Here is a 6000-nt window from a genome sequence, read left to right on the forward strand (position 1 = left end):
TCCTGTGTCGAAAAGGGGTCCCAGCCCTGTGTCAAAAAGAGTCCCGACTCTGTCCTGTGTCCAAGGAGCAGCCCCGGCTCAGTGTTTCTTGTCCACAGGGTGTGCCCGGCTGTCTGCTGCTACCCTGAGTTGGGAACTGTCTCTTCGTGTCCAAGTCCAACTCCAACTCCAAGCTCTGAGGTTCAAGTATCCAGTCCATGTCTGAGTCCTGAGTTCCAGGTTCTGGTTCTAGTTCCAAGTCCAAATTAAAGTTTTGTGTTCTCGTCCTGTGTAGGAGTTCCTTGTCCAGTCCTGCTGCCTTGCCACATCTTGTCCTCGCCTAGATCTGGAGTCTGAGCCAAGACCCAGGTTCTGGAGCCCTGTCCAGTCTCTGGCTCAGAGTCCTTGTCCAGGTTGCAAGTTCCTAGTTTCTCATCCAGGGCCTGTGTCTTGTCCAGTGTTGTTTCTTCCCCACTTCTCTTGCTTTCTTGACACACCTAGTCCTGTTCCTTGTCCATTATGCTTATTCCCACTTCCACTTTGCTCTCTGCTTGATTTCTCTCTGTTCTATCCTTGTGTCATGGCTTTCCTTGTAATTATTAATAAACTCTATTTAGTTAACCCTACAAAATGTGTTTGTGTCCTGCATTTGGGTCCACCCTTGCTCTGCACTTGTGACAGTATCTCCCATTGTTCTATTTTCCTGCAGCCTGTTCTGATCCATGTAAATTCAATACTTCATTTGCTGTGCTTTTCCTGGCTGAGAACCTCCTAAATTGTCTGTAGTGTATAGGTGACTGACAGAATCTGACGGGAGCAGATAGGAAAGTAGTGAAAATAAAGAGGGATTCGTAGAGATTATTTCTCAATGGGTGCTTGATGATGTCTTCAGTGAGGTGAGCAGTCTCTATCGATGTTGCATGACTTTATGGCATTTTGCTGTTGTCTCATTGTGCACACAAGTTTATGCCAGTGTCTAATTTTTCTGCTGTCCTAATAGACACATGAATGTGAGGAACATGGAAGCACGTGGCATTGTGTAGGCAGAGATGTCACAACCACAGATTCGGCAATTGCGCTCGTGAACATGCACGCGTCAGCTAATTATTATTTCGTTGTGATAGTGTTTAACTCCATTCATTCCATCGTAGTATTTGTCAAGACTTGGACACAGCAACGCTCTGCTGCCCGCTTGTATTCTGCCCTGCGCGAGAAATTGTACTGTTGAGTCAACTGACTCTGAAGACTAGCGGTATTCGTTTTATTCTTAGTTGTTCTTTTCAGCCGCTGTGTAGGCTTTGTTTTCCATTTGAGAGTTTTAGTTAACGGCCCTGTTGGCCTAGCATTTATTATTGTTTTCCCTTTAACACTGTTCGCATTAAAGTCTGAGAACTATCTCACTCCGCACTTGGGCCATATCCTTACCGGGTGACAGAGGGATTAGTTAGGTTGCCTATTTGATTACTAATTTACTTGGATCAGCACAACATTGTGGGCCGAAGGGCCTGTTCCTGAGCTGTACTCTTCACTATTCTATGTAGAGTCTGAGGGGAGTTGGTGGGAATGTGAAGAGAATATAAGGAAATGATTAATAAAAGATTGTAGGGTGAGCTGAGCAGTCTGTATTCATGTTCTGTGACCCAGTGGCAGCATGTTGTCTCATGTGCACACCAGCTTGTCAGCTGCTAATTCTTATATTAAATTAAAAAGTCCAACTTCCTCCAACAACTATTACCAGGAAATGTTAATACAAAACAATTTGAAAGGTCAGGACTTTTATTTTCTCCCTATTGGGTAATGACATAACAAAATACTTTAGGATCTGGCTCCAGGTGCGGGTAAAGTTTGAAGTCATAGAAATAATGATTTATAATATACAAACTCTGTGCCAAGTATGAATAGGAGGAGTCTGGTGCAGCCAAAGACCCGCAAAATCTCTTTTCTAAATAGCTCCACCATATTCTCAGTGGTGAAACTTTCTCAGATGCCTGCTTGCTGGACTTCTCTGGAAGAAAATGTTCTAGATTTGCTGCATTTAGAACTACGGAAAACCATGAAGTGCTGATTGTCCCTTTCCCAGTGTCCTAATTAATCCAGATTCCAACCGTCCCAATACATACCTTTCCAACCTACAGTACATCTATTTTTTTTTGTGTGTGTTGCTTTGGATTTTCTCATGTTTGTGGCATATTTAGAATTGTTATGTTTGCAGCACAGCAGCCTCAAAGCCAGGTAGCCCTTGTACAGGCTGGATGATGAAGAGGTTACTCACACAGGGACTGATACTGTTTGCCACACGCAGGCTGCAATGCCTCTGTCTCCCGGTAAACGTCCTTTATCGAGTGGTTGGCCACGGCAGCAAAAACTGGACACTAATATTCCTCGTTACCATAATACTGGAGACCATTACGGTTGAATAGGAATATGCGGATAGAAAGGATTCTATGCAGTGAACAATGAAGGAATGTATTTTCTTTGAAGTAAATCTAAAGTTGGAGCTCTTGGTCTCATACATGTTATAAGCTGGTTATGGAAAAAAAAAATCAATACCACATGGGCATTGTGGGTCAACAAGGCCTGTTTCTCTGTCTTGTGAACCATTTGAATTCAGTCAGATTTGGCTGAGATAGAAAAGAGAAAATGAGACTGGTAAATGGACAAAAGCAAACAATATATATGGTAGAGGTCAAGAGAAGGGTTGGTGGCGGGCAAGCAGAGAGAAGTCATTGGGTCAGACAGACAAGAGAAAATATGCAGATGCTGGAAATCCAGGTAACACACCCAAAATGCTGGAGGAACTCAGCAGACCAGGTAGTATCTACAGAAAAGAGTACAGTCGACATTTTTGGCCGAGACCCTTCAGCAAGATAAGATTGGTTAGACCAGTATTATACCCATACAGCACTTCATTTCACTGCACTGCCCATAAGTTGGTATATGTATACTCCAAGTAAAATAGCATAATTTTATAGAAGCTAGCATGTTCTCTCAATTCTGAACATTTCCTGTAGACTATACAGCATTAATTTGGCTCTGACCAGTGAACTAGACTATTCCACATCTTGCTGATTGGAGCTAGCAATATCATTTCCTCAGAATCACAATAAGCACTTATTTACACTATATAACATCACCTCCACACTTCATGCAGAATCAGTTACCTATTACTTTGCATCACTACCACAACCAGGCTGAACTATTCCAAACTCTCCTGCTGAACTCCCGTTTTCTGGTCTCCATGAAGTTAAACTAGCCCTTGGGACTACATCTTGCACAATGTCCTACTCACCCAGCATCTTTATTCTTACTGATCTTCACTGGCTCCACGGCCTTTTTTGTATTTGGGCCCATCTGTGGCCTTTTCTTTCAGAATGCTGGAGCAGAAAGGCTTGTAAGAATTTTGTTGAAGAAACTGAGTGAAGCCTTGTAGAAGGGTTTTCTAGATGATGTGATAAAATAGGAACAACGCTAGTAGTACAAATCCAAAGGAGATCACAGAACCAAAGAAAGGCTCTGGAAGGATTTGAGATGAGGTGAGGAGTCTAAAATTCCCCAGCATGCTATAAACCATTTGTGTAAGGACTATTATTGGATTATTTTTACTACAATTATTGGTGGATACCATTTTAGTGCTGATTCCAATAGCTGTTATTCCTGGGAAGAAATCCAGAATGCCCAGCAAGGTACCAGTTGATCACTTATCTGAAAATACAAACATAGCTCCCCTTTTCCTTTCTAAACTTAATTCCTCTGCTCGCTAAATCTTGTTTGTTTTTATTTACCATGCAGAAATGCAAGATTCTGTGGTATTTATGCCTTTATTCAACAGCCGGTAATGCTATTCAGAAACACATCAGTGGGCTCAGCTGGGAAACAAAGGAGTCACCAAGCAGTGTGGACAAGTGTGAAAATGATTAGTAGGCACATTCTAGTTGCTGGTGAACGCAGCAGGCCAGGCAGCATCTGTAGGAAGAGGTACAGTCGATGTTTCGGGCCAAGACCCTTCGTCAGGACTAACTGAAGAAAGAGCTAGTAAGAGATTTAAAAGTGGGAGGGGGAGGAGGAGATCCAAAATGATAGGAGAAGACAGGAGGGGGAGGGATGGAGCCAAGAGCTGGACAGGTGATTGGCAAAAGGGATATGAGAGGATCATGGGACAGGAGGTCCGGGGAGAAGGAAAAGGGGGAGGGGGGAACCCAGAGGATGGGCAAGGGGTATAGCCAGAGGGACAGAGGGAGAAAAAGGAGAGAGAGAGAGAAAGAATGTGTGTATATAAATAACAGATGGGGTACGAGGGGGAGGTGGGGCATTAGCGGAAGTTAGAGAAGTCAATGTTCATGCCATCAGGTTGGAGGCTACCCAGACGGAATATAAGGTGTTGTTCCTCTAACCTGAGTGTGGCTTCATCTTTACAGTAGAGGAGGCCGTGGATAGACATGTCGGAATGGGATGTGGAATTAAAATGTGTGGCCACTGGGAGATCCTGCTTTCTCTGGCGGACAGAGTGTAGGTGTTCAGCAAAACGATCTCCCAGTCTGCGTCGGATCTCGCCAATATATAGAAGGCCACATCGGGAGCACCGGACACAGTATGTCACCCCAGCCAAATCACAGGTGAAGTGTCGCCTCACCTGGAAGGTGCTTGAAAATGCTTGAGTTTCCAGCATCTGCAGAATTCCTCAAGTAGGCACATTCTACTCTTTCTAGGCTTTGGGCCTAGATACACATTGGTTTGTTTAGAGATTGTCCTCAAACGATGACTTGCGAGGGCTAAATCTTGCAGAATCCAAACTTGTGCAAGATGCTAGATTGGGCTAGATGAAGTCTCAGTCATGATTTTTGTGTTTCTGATGCATGGAAACTCATTTATAACATTTTTAGCCTCTGTTGGTGAAGAAATTTCTATCCAGTGAAAGCAAAATGGGGAAATAATTAGAATTGTTTAAAATATAATTATTTTAGTTGTCTGATTAACATTCTAAACAAAACAGGTATACAGCACAGAAGATATGCTTTGAAAATTAGATGCAAAGATCTGGTCAGTCTAAAGAAGGTACCTAATAATGAGCTATGTATTCTGTGGGTCATCGAAATAATCCAGAATTATGGAAAGAGGAAGTAATATTATTTAAGTTATTAATGTTGAAATTCTCATTTGCTTGCATCTTGACCCCATCTCTGAAAACTCTATGTTGAGTAAAATTTGAGTTCCATCTGAGTTCCTTTAGATCAGGGGTTCCCAACCTTTTTTATGCATGTACCACCACTTTTAACTGAGGAGATCCATGGATCCCAGGTTGGAAACCCTGATCTAGATCAACATCTGCAGCATTAAGACAGCTTTCTCCTCCACCGGACTGTGGGATTTAGTGATGAGAGACATTGAGGGAAATTTGGAAACAACTACCCTTGAAGCTACTTTGGTCTGTACCGGTCACCACAGTGACCCTCAGTTACCTCTGGATTCATTTCATGGAGAGTACAATGAGTATATTCATCAGCTGAAGAACAAGTTCAGGGGATCAAATGAAAATATTTTATATACAGTGTAAGACATTAATAAGGATTTCCATTTGCAGCATTGTATAAAGCAGCCTCTGTAAACCAGATATTATAGTTTTTTTTACAATTTTTCACACATTCCCTGCTTCTAATCTATATTCAACGACATCACCCAAAGAGCAATGTGATAATAACCAAACTTTATGCAAAATTCATTACATCCAGAGTTTGGAGACAAGTTGCGACGAAGCTTACTGGGTCAAGGATCAATAATAATTTCATAAGTTGTACATGTGACCATTCTCGCAGGAACGGTCAGTCCTGATGATGACTGCTTGAATTTTGAAGTAAGATTGGGGAGCTCATCTCTCTTCTAAATGGACTTCCTCTGTCACAGTTATGTCACCCTTTGAAATACTTCAAGGCTACCAACCTCATTGTTCCCCATAGTGGAGCCAACGGCGGCAGTCCCGTCTGCTCAGGCCCTGGTTCGTCATTGACGGAATACTTGGAGGAGGGC

Source organism: Mobula hypostoma, chromosome 12, assembly GCF_963921235.1.
Source record: "Mobula hypostoma chromosome 12, sMobHyp1.1, whole genome shotgun sequence".
NCBI lineage: Eukaryota > Metazoa > Chordata > Chondrichthyes > Myliobatiformes > Myliobatidae > Mobula > Mobula hypostoma.